Raw genomic sequence first — 20,854 nt, forward strand, 5'->3', positions numbered from 1 at the left:
CAAACACTCTGTTCTCAAGTAGCCAAGCAGATGCCCATGGAAAGCCTACAAGCAGGGCATGAGTGCAAGAACACTTTCCGCACAGTGGAAGTGGAGCCAACAATTGTGGGTGGTAGCCACTGATAGGCTTGTCCTCCATTCATATCTGTCACTGGTCAGATCATGGAACAACCTTCCTTTAAATCCAAACACCAAGCTTCTAATGTCCTTCTGCATCCAGCACAAAATAGCATTGTCTTTGTATTGTCTCACAATTTAGATCATAAGCTCATTGTGCAAGGGGCTTTAAAAAAAAGAAAAGAAAATTTTGCCTATATTGCCCTGTGAAGCACCATATACATTGATGGCTCCTATATAAATAAAATAAACAATAGTGATTATTGTTAAAGCTCTGGAATTCCTCCATAACTTATCTGATGCAAAAGACCTACCAAAGAGTTATAACATGAGTTTGGGAGAAAATGAGGTTAATTCTCATATATTCCTTTTAAAGACAAAATAAAAATTGATCTCCCATGCCTTATAAAACAGCATCTAAGATATCTTACCGTATAAAGGATTTCACACTAGAAAAGACATCACTGAGAAGGAACAACAAATGGGTTTTATGGCACCTTAAAGACTTACAACTTTAATAGATTAAACAATGATTAAGAATACTCAACAGCTTATGCAATTAGTTAAATTGAAAGTAACTAGTCCCTTACATTTAAAAAAATTGGTTCCTTTGATACTTGCAGAAGAATTGCTCATTGTCATTTATCAGAGGATGTTTGTTCAAGCATGTCATATAATCCCGTCAAACAAAACTAACAAACTTTGTTTCTTTTCTTACAGCCAGTTCATACGTTATTTGGAGCCAGCTGATGCATGGAAAAAGACTTCTCACACAAGTGGTGTCTTACGCAAGCTGTGTGTAATGTCAGAGCAGGTACTCACAGAAGATCGCAATGGCTACTTGAGCAATAACAACACAGGGCTTATTTCCAAGGCCCTCATTGGCATTGCTAAGTAACTAGAACAAGATGAGAAAAGTAAAACTTTAGTCAGATTTTTTTTTTTAAAGTAGCTTGAAGAATATTAATCTATTGGCACTGGAAACTTTTAGAGGGTCTCTACAGAAGCATAGTTATAAAATGTTATGGTTTCTGGTGGCCTCAAATATATTGACCACTAAAATGTCACTATCTAGGGGAGGATTAAAGATAATTTTCATACCATTTAGTTTTACTTTATTGTGTGTATAGCAAAACTGGAAGATGCCTATAGAACACCAGCACTGTATGCACTTAAAGGAAACCCATGTCAGTCCACTTCTCTTCTGAGTCTGGATAGACTTGGTACACACAGAGGGCAATCTTGTAGGAAGATCCAAAGGGATGAACAGTTTAGGATGTAGCTGATCTCTGGCTCAGCTGACTGATTCCTGGCTCAGATGGGCTCAGTCAGCATTAAGTCCCCAACCTTGGCTCAGCTGACAATATGCAGGTGTAATTTGCTCATCCAGGGCTCGGCTGGCAAAGCTGAGGCAAGTGTAAGTCTCCTTGCAAGGGGCGTGATGGAGGTGTGGTGTGGCATGATTAGAGGGGGAGACTTAGGCTGGATCCTAAGCCTATTCAGCCTAGTCAGATGACTTGGCAACTAGGCCTAAGCCCTAAACCACTATTTTATAGGATTGATTTACCTCTGACAGGGTTAGGCGGAGTGGCAGTAGCTGCCCCACTGCTGGACAGGTTTTGGATCTGGTGCAACTTTATGCCAGGTTAACTTACACCAGCTTCCTTTATGCCACCTTCTTAAGCATAAGCTTGCTCCCACAATGAGTTATGCTTTATCAAACATTTCTTTGAATCAACAGACAAATAGTAATTATTTTGCTTTTATATAATAATAATAATAATAATAATAATAATAATAATAATAATAATAATAAATTTTATTTATACCCTGCCCTCCCCAGCCAAGACTGGGCTCAGGGCGGCTAACACCAGGTAAAAACAATTGATTAAAATACAACTTAAAAACAAGATTAAGTACAACATTAAAATGCAGCCTCATTTCAGTAGAAACTCAAATCAAAAACTTTTGGGATGAAAATGTCAAATCTTCACCAAGGCCAGCTATCCAGACTGGTCCTACATGGGCCAGAAAAAAGCCAGGGAAGTCCGCAAATAGGAGTTCCATCACAGAAGGAGAAAGGAAAAAGGAAAGAGGGAAATTAATATTTGTTGTTATAGTTAATGTAAGTTAACTTTTACCTTATGCATGATCCTGGAACAAAATTCTTCTAGTTGTTTGTGCTCATATATAATTTGAAATCATATTATTCATAATAATAAATTGAAAGGGGAGACAATGGCACCTTGAACGAGCAGGTAAAACAGGGCATCAGAAATCTATATATCTGTATTCTTTTGGAGAACATTTGATATTGCAGGGCATTTGGCTTGGTCATTCTTCTACCCTCCACTTCATTTAGTCATTAATTCCAAAATGAAATGAGCCAATGTGGTGCAGTGGTTAAAGCAGGGGTCTGCAACCTTTAAGACAAAAAGAGCCACTTGGACCCGTTTCCGAAGAAACAAAAAAAACTGGGAGCCGCAAAACTCGTCATTATAAAAATAACTTTTTTGTCACTTTTTATTATTTCTTTGTTTGACCCCTCAGAATTACTCCTCCTCATAGAAATAAACGTTAAATTAACAAGTTACCTTTTGTGTGTGTGTGTGTGTGTGTGTGTGTGTGTGTTCTTCACTCCCCTTCAAAACAGTGACCAGCGTACATGCCCCCTTTCAATGCAGTGACCAGCGTACATGCCCCTTACAATGTAGCGGGCGGGCGGGAAGGTGACGTCGGGACGGTGCGTGACTAACGCACACACCGCCCCCATGCGACGTCACAGCCAGTACAGCGCCCGCCACAGTGGGGAGTGTCGGGGCGCACAATGCACCTCCTCCCCTTGCTAGTATCCGCCCCGGAGCCGCAGCAAAGGTGTAAAAGAGCCACATGCGGCTCCAGAGCCGCGGGTTGCAGACCCCTGGGTTAAAGGGTTGGACCATGACCCGGGAGACCAGGATTTTCATCCCCACTCAGACATGTGTGACTCACAGGGTGACCTTGGGCCACTTACTGCCTCTCAGTCTAACCTTCCTAACAGACTTCTTGTGATGATAAAATGCAGAGAGAAGAACCACATGGTGGTCCCTGAGCTCCTTGAAGGAGAAGGTAGCAAGTATATGAAACAAACAAACAAACAAACAAAAACAAACAAACGTATACCTCACTTTTCAACAATGTCCCCCAAAGCAGCTTATGAAAGCAAACACTACAAGTGAATGCTTGTAAATGCTAGTAGCAAAGTGCCTGCTTGGGGCTCTTTTCTGAATGACCAGCGTCACTCTGCTTGCTCATTTTTCTTTCACTTGGCCTGAAGCTGCTTCTCCAAGAGGACAGAGAAAACATTCCAGTTTTGCTTTGGTTAAGAGCTCAGCTGCTCGCCCAGACATGTTAATTACTCATTTAGGATACTGATGAGGAACATCCTCTGCTGGGCTTTTCTTCCTTCGGCATTTTTTTTTTTTTTTTAAAGAAATATTGGTGTTTTGTCTCCCCTACAGTCTTTCACAATTTCAGTATTGCTTTGCTCTCTGCTGCCATTTTTTCTTTTTCAATTCCTGGCCAAGAATAGTTGATTTGTAAAGATGGTCCTTTTGAAATTCAGTTAACTGATTGGTGGAACAAAATAGCAATAAACATATCAATATGTCTTTTGGGACATTCTCCTGCTTTGAATTGTATTTTATTTTTTTGGAAGGGTGTGGTAAATAATGTTTTAAATAAGTAGTCCTCTTGCAGAGCTTATTTAGATCTAATCAAAGCTTTGAACTAGAGAGCTTCCCTAGTCTTTGACACTGAAGATACATATTTCAATACTGACTCTTGTGACTATATTTTTTTTTTTTTTAAATAATTTTTATTGGGTTTTTACATTTTATAACAACAGACACACACACAAAGACAAAGACAAACAAACACACAAATACAATTACATACCCTAAGTTTCTTTACCCACTTTCATTGACTTCCCCCCACCCCCTCCTCTTACATCCCAATTCCAAAATTAATTCAGCAAGTTCTTACCTAACCTCTTAAAGATATTCACATTGCTTTTAAAAATTAAAATCTTTTGTTTATCTGTATTCAACTATCCAATTCTCTTATAATCATTAATTTCTTTTTTTTTTAAGGTCGATCTAACTTCCCCTTCACAAATTTTCCCTTTATTATATTAATTATAGGTCACATTGACCAAGTAAAACAAAACATAACATTTTATAATTCTATTCTCTCCCCCCCCTGCCCCAGTTTCTGTCCCTTCCTAGACAAATGTCCAGAAAACAAACAAAAAATATTTCTAGCCCGGATTCCTCACGTCCGAGGCGTCTGATTCTCTGTCAGTCCCTCTCTGCCAGCTATATTGGTAGTCCTCTTTGATGGTCCTAAGACCCCGAAGGAGTTCAGTCAGAGTCAGATCATATTTTCTTTCATTCAGAATGTTGAAGAGTGTTTGCTGCGAAAGACCATCTAGTTTTCCATACTCAAGAGAAAAGTCCCAATCATATTGCTTTGTTCTTTCTAGTTTTAATATTCCAAGTACTCCAGGGGCTTCTCTCTTCTTCTTTCTCATCTTTCGCAGGTCTGTAATCCAGAGGTCTTCTTGCTCATACTCTAACGCTGCAGATTTCTGGTTGATATTTTCCACTTGTAGTGTCTGAACTCCTTCTTTTTTCTCTGTCAATTCCAAAGGCATCTCTTCCTGCTCAGCTGCAGAATTTTTATCGTACATCTCCTTTGTGCATTCAGCAGAGTTGTTTGTTTCAGGATTCAAGGTCATAAAAACTTTACTCAGAGCCATACTCTGCTCCTGCAGGATTCCCACGAGAAAAAACATTTTTTCTATCTCCGCCAGTAATTTTCCCTCTGCAGCCATTGTAATGTCACTAATTCCCCCTAGGGGGCTTTCAGTTATTTAGTAGTCCTTTTCCAATAATCTGTTACTTTGTTATTATCAATACTTTGTTTCCAATCGCCTCAGTCCAAATGTATCAGCTTTAATTCCAAGAGTTATTAAATAGCAAAATTCTTTACTTTGTCCGCCCGTTTGACAGCTTCTTTGACAGCTGTCAAACTCCTTTCACTTCTTCCTCCGGGACCCAAATAGGACACTCCCGGGTTTTTTTGGGGGGGATACACACAAAGTTCCAAATTCCCTTTCTCTCCAGCACAAAAATCTTGTTCTATCAAATTTGTGAGAAACTTTTAAATCATCAAAACAGTATTCATTCCGCCTTAATTCTCCGTTCCTTGCTTTGAAACGTCTATAAGTAGAGGGGGTGCGGACTTCCCTTTAACACATCCCCCGATCGTGCCGAATTCACAGGATAAAATTTTTAAAGTCCAAATTCCACTACTCACGGGTCCTTTGTTATCCAGTCCAAATTTTGGGAAGAAAGTCAGCGCTCTCCGGCCATGGCTTGCGGCTTCGCTCTACTGAGGTAGCGGTCTACTCTCAGCACCACGCCACTCTCCGTACCCTCTCCGCAGCCTTTAAAAAGGCTCTTCGTGGGTCGGGGAGGGCGCTTAAGGTGCCCACCGAGTCACCAAGTCCGCAGGCTTCCGCGCCTGCGGTTTCTGAGGGTCCCCGTGTCGCCGGCACGGCTGACTCTTGTGACTATAATCTGTTTTGAACTGTTTTTAATATTGCATTTTTTTTAAATTGCTGCAATCCACCTTGGGACCTTATGTTGAAATTAATCATCGTCTTCCCACCCAAATGATGGATATATTAATGTATATGCTTTCTATTTCTTAGCTTTCTTTGATAGCCTTTCCACATCTCATAGTGAAACTGTGAGGCTGGTGTGAAGTTTGGTTGCTTGACAGCATTTTGAATTAGCAGCATGGAATGCACAAAACCTTCCTGACAGTTTGAACAACAGATTAAATTCTAAACATGCAAAAAGGAGAAAGGGGAGGGGTTGTTTTCCTGCCTGCTGGTGTTTGAAAGGCCTTGAAATCTATTGACTCAATATGTTCATAATTTTCCTCACTGCAGTTACCAGGGTGAAATGGCATTAGGTCCTTTCCTGAGAGGTGAACTGTTGATTTCCCTAGTTACTTTCACTGCTTTCTCAGCTTTCCAGATCTTTTTCTCATGGTCTGCCCATCCCTGAGGCAGGCACCTCAGGTGGGAGGGAGGGCAGAATCCAAGGGGCAGCAGCCCCATGGTCAACTCACCCACCGCCACCAGAGAAGTGTGGGGAAGCGGCAGTGGTTTCCAGGTTCCAGTGCTATCTTGTGAGAGCCCGCCCCATGAAATCTCAAGAGGTCTCACTGGAACCCACTTCTCTTTGCTCCACCACTGTGACTGCAGGTGCTGCCCACTGCCACCAGATAAGAAAGGAGAAGTAGCTGCAGCTGTGGCTTCTGGGTTCTGGGTTCTGGCAAGGTGTCACTAGAAGCTGCTACTGCTTCTACTCGCTTCTCCAGCACCACTACGGATGCCCTACTTTCCCCCAGCACAGCGAGGAGAAGCAGCTATGCCTTCTGGTGAGACTCTAGCAGGATCTTGTCAGAAGCCACCAGTGCCCCTTCACCTTGCTTCTCCTGTGGTGGGAGACACCCCACCTCTGCCACCACCACCAGAGAACTGAGAAGTGGCTGCAGCAGCAGGTTCCAGGTTCTGGCAATATATTGCAGACCTATGGTGAGATCTTGCCAGAACCCAAAAGCCACTACAGTTGTGCCATTAGCAAGGCTTTGGTAGTGGTGGTGGGGAGCATCATCTACTGTTTCATCTTAGGTGGTAAAACAGGATGGACCGCCCCTTCTTCTCCTGATGGGATTCAATGACATACCAGCAAATTCAGGTTGTGCAGTTATAGCTGATGTGAAGCTTTTGTGCAACAAACTCACTTCTCTAAAAGATTAGGCTTTTGCAGTAAGGAAGGTGATGGGGAAAAGAAATGGAAAGTGTGGGGAAATGCTTCCTTTAAATCAATGTCATCTAGCCTCAGGGGCCCCCGGAGACATTTTGATGCCCGATGCAGCCCCCACTGGGCTGCTGCCGTGCCCTCATTTCCCCTCCTGGTGGTGCAGCTCTGCAGGGGCTTTTCCTTGAGGAGGAGCCCTTGCAGAACCTTGCCACAATTGGAGGTGAGGACTCAAGACTACTTAGATGGCGCCCTGAGGTGCCATCCAGTACCAGTGTATAAGCAAGCCACTGCTGCAAGTAATGAGGAGGCAGTTGTAAGAAGTGTGTGTTGCCCTGCTCCCCCTTCCCTTCCTCCCCCTTGCTTTCACAGCCTGCTCTCCTGCCCTCTCCAAACATCTCAGCAATGGCAAGAGTGAAGAGATGAAGCTACACTCTCTTCTTGATTTGCATTCTCCCTCTTTGAAAGCTTGTGTTTTGACTTCAGAAGCTATCCCCCAGATGTCTTTAAAAAGCCCACAAGCAGGAGATGAAGGCAACTGTCCTCTTCCTCTGCCATTCCCTGGCAATTAATACCCAAGTAACATGTTGTTTCTGAACCTGAAGGCTGCTTTTGGCCATTGTGACTAGTAGCTATTGATAGACCATGAATTGTTCTAATTCCCTTAAAAAAATTCCTAAACTGGTTTCCATCAGCAACTCTCATGGCAGTTAAGTCTATAGACCTCTCTGAATTTTGCAATGCAGTTCTTCTTCCAAGCACTGGGTACAAAAACATGTACATAAAAATGAACATTTTCATGAAAATAGTCTCTGAATTGCATTATATTTCAGGGGAAATGCTTGCAAAAATGTGTAAGTTTGCATTAAAATCATGAATCTTCAATACGATTCTTTTTTTCTCTTTTAAAGGCAGATGGGCTGCACAAATGTATAGAACTGCAGTTAAGAATGGAAAAATGAGAAACTGAGACAACTGAAATTGAGAGATTTTGTTGATCCCAACTCCATCCCCCTGATCATTTTGGTTGCTTTTTAATGTGCTGTTGCCCTAGGAAGGTCCCCACCCCCACCCCCAGGGCTTAAGTTAGCATGACAGACAGGATGTCAGTGTGCATTTACCTGCTGTATTAGAATGAAAAGCTAACTTGATTTTAACCTGAGAGTCAAATGGCTTGGTATTCCTGTTTCCTCTCCCGGACATCCATCAACTTGATGCATGCTCATAAAATAAAGGTTCCAGTCCAGTGTGACAGCAGTGAGCATGTGTGCAGGAGAGAGGAGAACTGGCTTGTGCCACAGTATCCCTTTAAACCCACCTGCTTGTCCACCAATGACAACCCCAGCACTGACATTTCCAATCTCTTTTCTTTCATGCCACATTCATGGAAAAGAGACCTGCTGTATTTTGAGGAAGCTCTGGAATCCCGAGGGAGAAGGATCTCTCGAGCGGTGTGGCAAGCTGCCAAGTACAGCTTGTTCTGAAATGCACTCTCTCTGAGAAGTTGCATTGTCAACCGAGACACAATGTCCGTTTAATGGGAGGTAGTTCGGACTCTTGATTAGCTGAGTTGTTACTTAGCAGCATTTCCTCTGGGGCACAATCTCTCTCCTGCTACTGCTGGGCTCTGCTGCTTCTTTCCTCCCCACTTTGGCATTAGGTTATTGGACTGTGGGGCAGACCAGTCAAGAGGGTAGAGGACACATGGAAAGACTTTGTGCCCTTCCATTGCCTGGGGAGGCTTGAGCAGATCTCCCTTGGCCCATTCCTTTATCATTCCACAGGTCCCCTTTGCCTTGTATTCTGCTCCTCTGGAATTGCAATGTATTTATTTGCAAAGGTTAAATTCCACCTATCTTTCAAGTTCAGGACAATACATATAGTCCTCCCCTTTCCCGGTTTAGTCTCACAACAACCTTTTTGAGACAGGTTAGGCTAAGAGATAGTGACTGGCCCCAAGTCTCCCAGTGAGCTGCATGGCTGCGTGCAGACTTGAACCTAGATCTCCCCCACCCTAATCTAGCACTATTACTGCTACAACATGCTGGTTTAGCTGAAATAATTTCTTAAACTAATTCTGGAATCAGACCATTAGACTATCTAGCTCAGCATTGTCTATATTGACTGGCAACAGCCCTCTGGAATTTCAAGCATGATTCTCTACCCTACCTTGAAATGCCTAGGATTGAATCCGGGACCTTCTGAATTCAAGGCAGATGCTCCACCACTGAGCCCTTTCCCAAACATTTAGCACTGCAACATTTGGTTGCAGGTCTCATTTCTAAACTATGATTTCCATGTAAGCAAAACATCATTTGTGGAGCAGCCATTTTCTGACATTATGTGGATGCTAACTGTCTCACACACAAGTTGATTGGCAATTCTTTACCATCAATATCAATAAATGATCCACTTCAGCTTTGTCAGGGTTAGCTATTAAAATTCTGATCTGGAGTCGAGTTTCACTTGCAACATTACTGACTTTACAACATAAAGTCAGGACATGTTCCACTATAGTATCTGAATGTGGCCCATTTTTTAGAGGAGAAGGTAGAACATAATGTACCAGAAGGTATTTTAAAGGATCTAGTTGGCATGGAAACTGAATTTTTTCCTTCACAACCTCTTCCTGAACTATCCAATGTAACATTAAGTTTTGATTTGAAACAGCCCTGTGAGTAATCCAGCTAGAGAGGTGGAAGTAAGAAAGTGGTTGTGGTGTGTGTGTGTGTGTGTGTGTGTGTGTATGCACACACACAAACAATTGCCTTTAATTTGCTAGCTTATAAACATGTTTTACCAGTCTTGACAGGATTATGGAGCCCATTAATCTATGAAAGAGTGACATGCATTTTGTTCTAGTTCATGCGTCAGTTCTTCATTAATTAAGTTCTGACTACGCAATATTTGTTCCTGATTAAAATATAAATAAAACAACAGAGATAGATAACTTTTTTTAAAAAAATGTGTGAATACTGAGCCTACACTGGCACCATAAATTTATCTGGCGACAGCAGCCTATCTATTCTATATTCCCCTACCTGTTTCCCTCCAGATGTTTCATATCTGCATCTGGCTGTTCATTGTGAGAGCAGGACACTGGACTATATGGTCAAATTTGGTCTCATCCAGCAGGCCTCTTTTTATGTCTTTATGTTGTCATAAAGACATGTCTTTATGTTGTCTTTTTTTGGTCTCATCCAGCAGGCCTCTTTTTATGTCTTTATGTTGTCAACAACCCCAGTTAGACTGGGGCTAATGAGAGTTTATATTAGGGATACTAAAAACAACAACACTTCACATGTTTAATACCTAATGGTCTCACCCCTCATTGCTTCATGCAGTAAGCCACACCCACTGCACACCTGGATTGTGTGAAGTGACCATATGAACATACAGTCCTGATCATTTAGGGTTCCTTTACACAAATGGGAAATTGGAGACCATCAGGAACCCTCCTCATACATGCACAGGAGCTCTCTCTGCACACACAGGTTCACACACATATGGCCCCACCAAATGGCAGTGTCTATATAACATGAGCATGGAGGAAGCATGGGCAGCACATGCAAACACACTGCCCTTTCCCATGTTTGTAAATGTGGTGTGTAAGAACGAGAATGAGACTGAGAGACTTCCTATTGCAAATATTAAATTATTATTCCAATCTACATTACAATTTACACATTAGGGGGAGCCAGCCCCAAAAAATATTGCTGCCAGAGAAGAAGGATAAGATGGTGCCCCCTGCCAATTCTACATCCAGAATCAGAAAGGAGTGGCAGGTGAATCTTATTTCAGCACTGCTGATTGAACAGCATTCTCCATTGTACCAGAAACAGTAGGGCAGTTTAGGAAGTTTAGAGCAGACCAGCATAGGGAACTCTGACTAGATAGAGGGCTGTTGCTGTGTCCCCTACCCTCATTCTTGGCCTCTCAATACATCTTTTTTATTGTGCATTCATAGAATCATAGAATCATAGAATCATAGAGTTGGAAGAGACCACAAGAGCCATCGAGTCCAACCCCCTGCCAAGCAGGAAACACCATCAGAGCACTCCTGACATATGGTTGTCAAGCCTCTGCTTAAAGACCTCCAAAGAAGGAGACTCCACCACACTCCTTGGCAGCAAATTCCACTGTCGAACAGCTCTTACTGTCAGGAAGTTCTTCCTAATATTTAGGTGGAATCTTTTTTCTTGTAGTTTGGAACCATTGCTCCGTGTCCGCTTCTCTGGAGCAGCAGAAAACAACCTTTCTCCCTCCTCTATGTGACATCCTTTTATATATTTGAACATGGCTATCATATCACCCCTTAACCTCCTCTTCTCCAGGCTAAACATGCCCAGCTCCCTTAGCCGTTCCTCATAAGGCATCGTTTCCAGGCCTTTGACCATTTTGGTTGCCCTCCTCTGGACACGTTCCAGTTTGTCAGTGTCCTTCTTGAACTGTGGTGCCCAGAACTGGACACAGTACTCCAGGTGAGGTCTGACCAGAGCAGAATAAAGTGGCACTATTACTTCCCTTGATCTAGATGCAATACTCCTATTGATGCAGCCCAGAATTGCATTGGCTTTTTTAGCTGCCGCGTCACACTGTTGGCTCATGTCAAGTTTGTGGTCAACCAAGACTCCTAGATCCTTTTCACATGTACTGCTCTCAAGCCAGGTGTCACCCATCTTGTATTTGTGCCTCTCATTTTTTTTTGCCCAAGTGCAATACTTTACATTTCTCCCTGTTAAAATTCATCTTGTTTGTTTTGGCCCAGTTCTCTAATCTGTCAAGGTCGTTTTGAAGTGTGATCCTGTCCTCTGGGGTGTTAGCCACCCCTCCCAGTTTGGTGTCATCTGCAAATTTGATCAGGATGCCCTTGAGTCCATCATCCAAGTCGTTGATAAAGATGTTGAATAAGACCGGGCCCAAGACAGAACCCTGTGGCACCCCACTAGTCACTCTTCTCCAGGATGAAGAGGAACCATTGATGAGCACCCTTTGGGTTCGGTCAGTCAGCCAGTTACAAATCCACTGAGTGGTAGCATAGTCAAGTCCACATTTTACCAGCTTCTTTACAAGAATATCATGGGGCACCTTGTCAAATGCCTTGCTGAAATCAAGGTAGGCTACATCCACTGCGTTCCCTTCATCTACCAGGCTTGTAATTCTGTCAAAAAACGAGATCAGGTTAGTCTGACATGACTTATTTTTCAGAAATCCATGCTGACTATTGGTGATCACAGTATTCCTTTCTAGGTGCTCACAGACTGTTTGCTTAATGATCTGCTCCAGAATCTTCCCTGGTATTGATGTCAGACTGACTGGGCGGTAATTATTTGGGTCCTCTCTTTCCCCCTTTTGAAAATAGGGACAACATTTGCCCTCCTCCAGTCTGCCGGGACTTCGCCTTTTCTCCAGGAATTCTCAAAGATGACTGCCAGTGGTTCTGAGATCACATCTGCCAGTTCTTGGATGCAGTTCATCTGGCATTCATGATTATTTGTGCTCCTGATGTTTTCAGGGCAGTTATACACAATCCCTCTTTCAGTAATATTTGCACTTGTTTAGGAGTGGTCACGTTGCTTCATATCCATTCAGTGCATGTCCTCCAACCTCCTGCTGAAATCCCCTAACTTTTCATACCAAGCATGAGCTGTGTTTCTACTGGGTGCTTATAAGCCACGAGGGGGTCCTTGGAGTGACCCCCTACTGCATCTCTTAGCTTCCTCTCTGCCTCTTGTCCTTCTCTTTTACCCCTTTGCTGGCTGTCTGATGGCAGAGGAACTCAAAGAAGGGCCTCAAGAGTAGCAGGGCAGGTTCGTATTGCAGGGAGGGAGCTGGGGTGCATGTGGGTAAACCAATTTGCACATCCTTAGGCTATGTCTAGGTTGAGAATGAGCACTAAAGAGTCCAGCCAAAAGTTTCATGGAAGTATAGGTTGCAATTCTGTATGCACTTTACCTGGAAGTAAGCCCCTTGAGCATAGTGGAACCTGCTTCTGAGTAAATGTGTACAGGTCTGTATTGCACAACTCAGCTCAGTAGGAAGCTTCATGGTTAGATGAGCCCTTTGGTGTTAGTTTTATTATCCACCCAAACACTGACTAGATGTGACTAAAGGGCACCATTTTATTCTTATGCTATTTATGTGCACTGGGAAGATGGTTTTTGACAGGTTCTCTGTTGTGGTCCAACTGTAAGAGATAAGCAGGTAAACTAGTTTTAGAAACAGCCATATAACTTCTGGCCATATTCTGCAACTGTTTGCTTTACAAAACTCAGTGAAAAGCTTCCCCCTTCCTTTCAAAATACTAAATGAAATTATTCAACAGCATTTCAGTATGAATTTCCCCCTAATAAACAAACCTTTGTATGCAATGTTGCCCAATATACATGTTTTTGCGAAGTATATTTCCCGTAACATTTATATTTCCCCTAACATAATGCATTTTGTATATTATTTTCATTAATATATACATTTTATGCACAGTTTACCTTACTACGTGCATTTTTGTAAACATTAAATGACATTGCAAAATTTGGAGAAGTACAGATTTCAAAAAATGACTGTATTTCAGTTCACACCCTGCTCCAGAAAAGTGTGAGGAAGATTCAACTGTTGCGTTAGAGTGCCTGCTTTGCATGGAGAAGTCTCCAATCCCTGGTATCTCCAGTTTGGACCAGGAGTGTCTCCTCCCTGGAATCTTGGAAAACCACTGCTAGTCTATGTAAACAGTAATGAACTAGATCAGGGTTAAGGACCCACCTTATTTCTGTCATCTTAAGTTCTTTTAAGTTGTTTTTTATAGTGTGAAATATGTACTAATATTGTGTTTCAATAGTTGTAACACACACTAGAACCTTGGGTTGAGGGGTGGATAATAAACTGTAGTAGTAATAATAATAATAATATTGGTATGAGGGTATTGTTTATCTGGCTTGATTTGACAAAAACTGCTTGTGAACTTTGTTCCTGTTGATGTTGGTGTTAAAATCTTTTAAGTTCTGCTCCCTCCTGAGCACAAAGCTGCTCTGATTTCACAAAGGCATCACAGCAATGAAGGCAACAGCATTTAAGAGTGCTGTGACCATTTTCCCTGAAAAAGTTCAGCTGGACAGCTAGTTTGATGAGACTAGATCATTGAACGTACTTCCAAGCTAAGTGCTAGAAAGAAGCCAAATCATCTGAAATGTTACAAAATGATAACTTTCTCTGTCTCTCCCACCTCCCTCATTTCAAATTCTAGCAAAACATGTATAGATATGAATAGTCAAGTAATAGCTGAAAGATTAGTCAGGTCATTTTTCGTTTCCTGTCATTATCATTAGTAAGATTTAGTCATTCTCTCTTGTGTCACAGTGACATTTTAGTTTTCAAGGCTCTATAGAGACAACCGGCATGAAATCGTTCTGTCGAGTAGTTAAGAGCAACCTTTGCCAGCCTGGCTCCTGCCAGGTGTTTTGGATTAGAGCTCCAATGCCATCCAGCAAGGCTGTACGATAGTGGGGCTGATGGGATATGTCGTCCAAAAGCATATGGAGGACACCAGTTTGGCAAAATCTGGTTTAGAGAGTTAAAAAACCAAGATGGGAATGAACAGTGATGGCACAGCCACTGTAACAGCATGTCTACATGCGAACAAATTTGAGGGGCAGGTCCAGCTGGCATACTGTCCAGTGCACACTTAGACCTCACCATTGCACTGTGCTTTGGTATACAACACGTTGTGGTTGTGGTTGTGGTTGTTGTTGTTGTCGTCAGCTTGTTCCATTCACTAGTCACTTTTATGCTACAGCAACTCAAAGTGACTAACAATATTTTAAGTAAACTAACACATACAAACATTAAAACCAACATTTAAAAAATCTAAAAGACCATTAAAAAAGGATTAAAACATCTCACTATGCAAAAAGGGCATAGATAGCTTAAAAACCAAAGCCCTTTTGAAAAAGGGTTTTTTTGTCGCGTGCCTAAATATATGTTACGATGGCACCAGGTGAGTCTCCTTGGGGAGTGCATTCCACAAACAAGGAGTCACCACTGAAAAGGCCTGTGCTTATGTGGAGGCAGCACATGAATAAGGGCTTTAGATTGCAGGCTCCAGGTTGGTTCATATGGGGAGAGGTGGTCCTTGAGGTATTGCAGTCCTGAGCCATTTAAGGGTTTGTGGGCCCAAAAACTAATTGGAAGCCAGTGCAATCAGGGCAGGATTGGTGTTATGTGCTTAGACAGTCTTGCCCCAGTAAGCAACCTGGCCACTTAATTCTGCACCAGCAGTTTCTAAGCAGTTTTCAGTGGCAGCCCCACATATAGCACATTGCTGTTGAACCTAGAGGTTACCAGAGCGTGGACAACCTAGGTGCCACAGTAAGGAGAATTACGGTACATCACTGGAGCAATGATCTTGAGCCACATCTTTCCTGTAAATAAAGAAGCTTTTGGATTCACAATTTCCAAAAATTATATATCCAAAATATATAATTCTGTATGGGATGTTTAAGATTCAGCAGTTTCAGGGGAGGGAACATGGGAGGCTGCCTTATACTTAGTCAAACCATTGGTCCATCTAGCTCAGTATTGTCCACATTGTTTGACAGTGACTCTCTACGGGCTCAGAGTAGCAATATTTCCAACCGTACCTGGGGAAGTTGTGGGTTGAATTTGGAACCTTCCGCATGCAAATCAGAGCTCCACCACTCCACTTAACTGCAGCAGAAATGGGAGAACCCATGTTTTACATGCAGAAAATGCTCCCAGGTTCACTTCCAGCATCCCCAACAAACAAGGGCTAGATAGATGTCGGTGATGTGGGGTAGAAGGTTTTCTGCAAAAACAAACCCACTTTGTAAGTTCCTTAGTTATAATGAATTGATGCCAACTGTAACTACAATGTTAGGCAAGCTTGGCAGTTCAATATTGTTTAGCTTTGCTTTTTAATGCAAGTAAGATAAATACCCTAAATTAAGTCAAAATGGGGGACCTGTGGCCCTCCAGGTGTTGCTGGAGATCAACCCCCCCCCAAACCACTGGATATTCTGGCACTGGCATTTGGCAATCCAAAAGGACCACAGGACCTGCTCTAGAGCATCAGAAAAAGTTCTCGCGCAGACAGGAAATTTATTGATGCAAATCACCCTAATTTGCAGAGGACATTTGTCAATTTTGTTGCAGGTGATGGAAAAGAACCTTGTCCGGAGCTGGCCCTACCACTAGGCAGTAGGAGGCTGCTGCTGCCTCAGGTAGCATATTTAGGAAGCTAGGTAGAAGCAGTGATATACTGGAGGTGAGTGAGCCACACAGCCTGCCCTGCAACCTGTAAGAGAGAGAACCTTAGGTGCAGTAGAGGCTGCTAGCCCATCTCAAGTATTAAAACTAAGATAAGACCATTGTGGTTGGCATCTGTACCCACAAGAGGGAGGAAGCTAGCTTGTCCTCCTCGTCAGGCAGCAAAATGACTTGGATCAGCTCTGCTTATATATGTCTAAGAGAAATCTATGGACTTCCCCATTTGGCCTGTGAGGCTGTTTTGGGCAATCACACATGGTCACATGTGGGACAGGTAAGGGTGGGGCCTGCCCAACAGGTGCTTTGTAGGTGCTGCTGCTGATTTCAGGACTTCAAAGTGCAAAATCACCTGACATCATTTTTGTGATCTCAGGTAAGTGACAGGTGGGTGGTCCCACTCACCTGCTAAATTTGGCCTCCAAGACAGACCATAAGAAGAGCCTGCTGGATCAGGCCATGGCCCATCTAATCCAGTAACCCGTTCTCACAGTGGCCAACCAGATTTCTCTGGGAAGCCTTGAAGCAAGAACAGTCTCCTGTTCTGTGGTTCCCTGCAACTGGTATTAAGAAGCATCGCTGCCTTCAACTGTGGAGGTTGATGAGCATAGCTGTAACCACTTGTAGCCAAGCACAAGAGCACTCCGTCTGCCTCTGGTTTCCAACAACTGGTATTCAGAAGTATTGCTGCTTCTGACCTTGGAAGCAGAACTTAGTCGTCATGGTCAGTAGCCACCAATAGCCTTCTCCTTCATTAATCGATTTCAATCCATTACCCCCGAGGATGTGGACAGGCTGCTTGGACGCGTGAAACCAACCACCTGTCTCCTGGATCCTTGCCCATCCTGGCTAATAAAAGCAAGCCGGGAAGGGCTGGGCGATGGGCTCTGCGGGGTGGTGAATGCTTCCCTCTGTGAGGGAGCATTCCCAGATCCGCTGAAAGAGGCGGTCATCAAACCGCTTCTTAAAAAACCATCTTTAGACCCGGCCAGTATGGCCAACTATCGCCCAGTCTCAAATCTTCCATTCTTGGGCAAGGTGATTGAGCGCGTGGTTGCTGAACAACTCCAGGCACGCCTGGAGGATGCGGACCTTTTGGATCCCTTCCAATCGGGATTCAGGCCTCATCATGGGACTGAAACTGCCTTGGTCGCGCTGGTTGATGATCTCCGGCGAGCTAGGGACAAAGGTGAGAGTTGTTTCCTAGTTCTGCTGGATCTCTCAGCGGCCTTTGATACAATCGACCATAACATCCTTCTGGACCGTCTAGAGGGGCTGGGAGCTGGGGGCACTGTTATACAGTGGTTTCGCTCCTTCCTCCTGGGCCGTGTTCAGAAAGTGGTGGTGGGGGATGAGTGTTCAGACCCCTGGGCCCTCACTTGTGGGGTGCCTCAGGGTTCCGTCCTCTCCCCCATGCTTTTTAACATCTATATGAAGCCGCTGGGAGAGATCATCAGGGGGTTTGGACTGGGTGTCCATCAATATGCAGATGATACCCAGCTCTACCTCTCTTTCAAATCAGAACCAGTGAAGGCGGTGAAGGTCCTGTGTGAGTGCCTGGAGGCGGTTGGAGGATGGATGGCGGCTAATGGATTGAGGTTGAATCCTGACAAGACAGAAGTACTGTTTTTGGGGGACAGGGGGCGGGCTGGTGTGGAGGACTCCCTGGTCCTGAATGGGGTAACTGTGCCCCTGAAGGACCAGGTGCGCAGCCTGGGAGTCATTTTGGACTCACAGCTGTCCATGGAGGCGCAGGTCAATTCTGTATCCAGGGCAGCTGTCTACCAACTCCACCTGGTACGCAGGCTGAGACCCTACCTGCCCGCGGACTGTCTCGCCAGAGTGGTGCATGCTCTAGTTATCTCCCGCTTGGACTACTGCAATGCGCTCTACGTGGGGCTACCTTTGAAGGTGACTCGGAAACTACAACTAATCCAGAATGCGGCAGCTAGACTGGTGACTGGGGGCAGCCGCCGAGACCACATAACACCGGTCTTGAAAGACCTACATTGGCTCCCAGTATGTTTCCGAGCACAATTCAAAGTGCTGGTGTTGACCTTTAAAGCCCTAAACGGCCTCGGCCCAGTATACCTGAAGGAGCGTCTCCACCCCCATCGTTCTGCCCGGACGCTGAGGTCCAGCGCCGAGGGCCTTCTGGCGGTTCCCTCATTACGAGAAGCAAAGCTACAGGGAACCAGGCAGAGGGCCTTCTCGGTAGTGGCACCCGCCTTGTGGAACGCCCTCCCATCAGATGTCAAAGCGATAAATAACTACCTGACATTCAGAAGACATCTTAAGGCAGCCCTGTTCAGGGAAGTTTTTAATCTGTGATATTTTAGTGTATTTCTGGTTTTTATGGAAGCCGCCCAGAGTGGCTGGGGAAACCCAGCCAGATGGGCGGGGTACAAATAATAAATTATTATTATTATTATTATTAATTTGTCAACCCTCTTTTAAAGTCAATCAAGTTGGTGGCCATCACTGCCTCCCATGGGAGCAAGTTCCATAGTTACTGTGTGAATAAGTGCTTTCTTTTATTTGTCTTGAATCCTCCAACATTGAGCTTCATTGGGTGTCCATGAGTTCTAGCATTACGGGAGAAAGAGAAAAACTTTTCTGTAGCCATTTTCAGCAGGCTATGCATAGCTTTATAACGTCCTATCATGTCATCTCTTACTTGCCTTTTCTCTAAACCGAAAAGCCTCATAGGGGAGTCACTTTATCCCCTTGATCATTTTGATTGCCTTTTTCTGAACCTTTCCCAACTTCACATCCTTTTTGTGGCGAGGAGGCCATAACTGGACAAAGTATTCCAAGCATGATCACACCATAGATTTGTACAATGGCATTATGAACCTGATAAGGACCTGGCCTTTGGAGCCTTAATGGCCCACCAACCCTGATTTAAGGGAAACCCACAACCCTTAACCTAATTTCATGGGCATGGTGAGGAGCAGGGGAATGGATGAAAGGGGGGGCGTACCCCACAAGTATCCCAGAAAAACTCTTTTCTTCCTGTGAGAGCATGGCAGCCATTTGGGGCACCATGGTCTCGCGTGATCTCGTGCCAAGATCTTGTCCTGAGAAAAGCATTTTTTCATTGCCATGATCTCATGTGGAGCCCCCCAAACGCACGATGTCCTTATTTTCATTGGAGAAATGTTGGAGGGTATGGAGTTATCCGACCTCCAAACTGCCAGAAGGCAATTCTGTATAGGAAAGTTTTTTTTAATGTTTAATGTTTTATTCTGTTTTTATATATGTTGGAAGCTGTGCAGAGTGGCTGGGGCAACCCAGTGCTGGGTATTTATACTCCATGTGTGGAGTATAAATAGTAAAATTATCGTTATGGAATGGGACATCCCTATTTTCATCGGAGAAATGTTGGAGGGTATAGGGTCATATGATTCACATGAGAGCATTGACAGGAAGACTTGCATCCCAGTTTTGGGACTCAACATGTTGGAGGGTCAGGGGGGCAGAGAAAGGAAGGTGACAGGGAGGAAGGGAGGGAGGGAGGAAGGGAGGAGCCACCCATACACTTGTTTCCAGCCGTACCTACATGTGCGCCCTCCCCAACAAATTGCTCCTTGCCAGTCCTGGGAACTTTGTATCTAACTCCATGAAGATCCACTGCCAGTCAGTATTAAGACTAGGACAGAGGTTTTCAATCTTTTTGAGTCCACGGCTCCCTTGACCAATTACATTCTTTCTGCGGCACCCCTGTGGGGATCAGGAGCCCAGTGATGTCACCCCTTGCCTGCAGAGCTGGCAGCCTCTCACCCTTTTTTGAAACCCTCCCTTGAGTGTTCCCCTCCTATCCTCTCCCCTTGGGAGTCCTCTGGTTAACCGCAGCTGCCACCCCGGCCCCAAAGAGAGGTGCCTCACTCTGCCTCACAGGGGCCTAAGAAGCACCCCCTGGCCAGCCCCAGTGGCACCATTCGCCTGCGGAGCTTGTAGCCAGGGCTGCTGCAACAAACAGCTGTGCAAACCTTGGGGAGGCAGAGACACGAGAGGGCATCAGAGGAGGAAGTGAATTAAAGAGGGACAGAAGCCAATGTTAACCATGGCATTCCTGACCATCATTCAAGGCACCCCAGGGTGCCATGGCACACTGATTGAAAACCACTGGACTAGGATAATTCAGCTTTTCTCAACCTTAGGTCCTCAGGTACTATTGGACTACAACACTCATTATGAGCTTTCGTGTGCATGCACACTTCTTAGTGTGCATGCACACGAAAGCTCATACCAAGAACTGACTTAGTTGGTCTTTAAGGTGCTACTGGAAGGAATTTGTTTTGTTTTGACTATGGCAGACCAACACGGCTACCTATCTGTAACTGGAACACTCATTATGTCTGACTACTTGCCCCGCTAGCTAGGGCTGATAGGAGTTGTAGTCCAACAACATCTGGGGACCCAAGGTTGAGAAAAACTGGCTAGATGGACCAGTGATGTGACTCAGTATCAGATAGCATTTATATGATAATTCTTCCTGCGTGTTTTCGAAGTTTAATGGCAATAACAAAGGAACAAAAACACAGTGTATTTGTTGTGATTAACTTTTATATGCCAGAATATAT

At 44.1% G+C, this 20,854-nt stretch overlaps 2 long non-coding RNA genes across 5 annotated transcripts in view; one reads left to right on the forward strand and one right to left on the reverse strand.

Moving 5' to 3' along the window:
• The window catches only part of LOC309333618, a 29,044-nt gene extending 25,269 nt beyond the window's left edge, over positions 1–3,775 (forward strand). For all 3 annotated transcript variants that reach the window (XR_014152598.1, XR_014152599.1, XR_014152600.1), the window contains exons 2-3: positions 838–2,511; positions 3,034–3,775. This is a non-coding gene — a long non-coding RNA (uncharacterized lncRNA). The remainder of the gene's footprint in view (positions 1–837; positions 2,512–3,033) is intronic.
• LOC309333623 overlaps positions 1–20,854 on the reverse strand; it is a 50,534-nt gene that overhangs the window by 21,185 nt on the left and 8,495 nt on the right. The gene's annotated exons all lie outside the window — the stretch shown is intronic.

This window comes from Podarcis erhardii (genome assembly GCF_964252035.2).
Source record: "Podarcis erhardii genome assembly, chromosome: Z".
Lineage (NCBI taxonomy): Eukaryota > Metazoa > Chordata > Lepidosauria > Squamata > Lacertidae > Podarcis > Podarcis erhardii.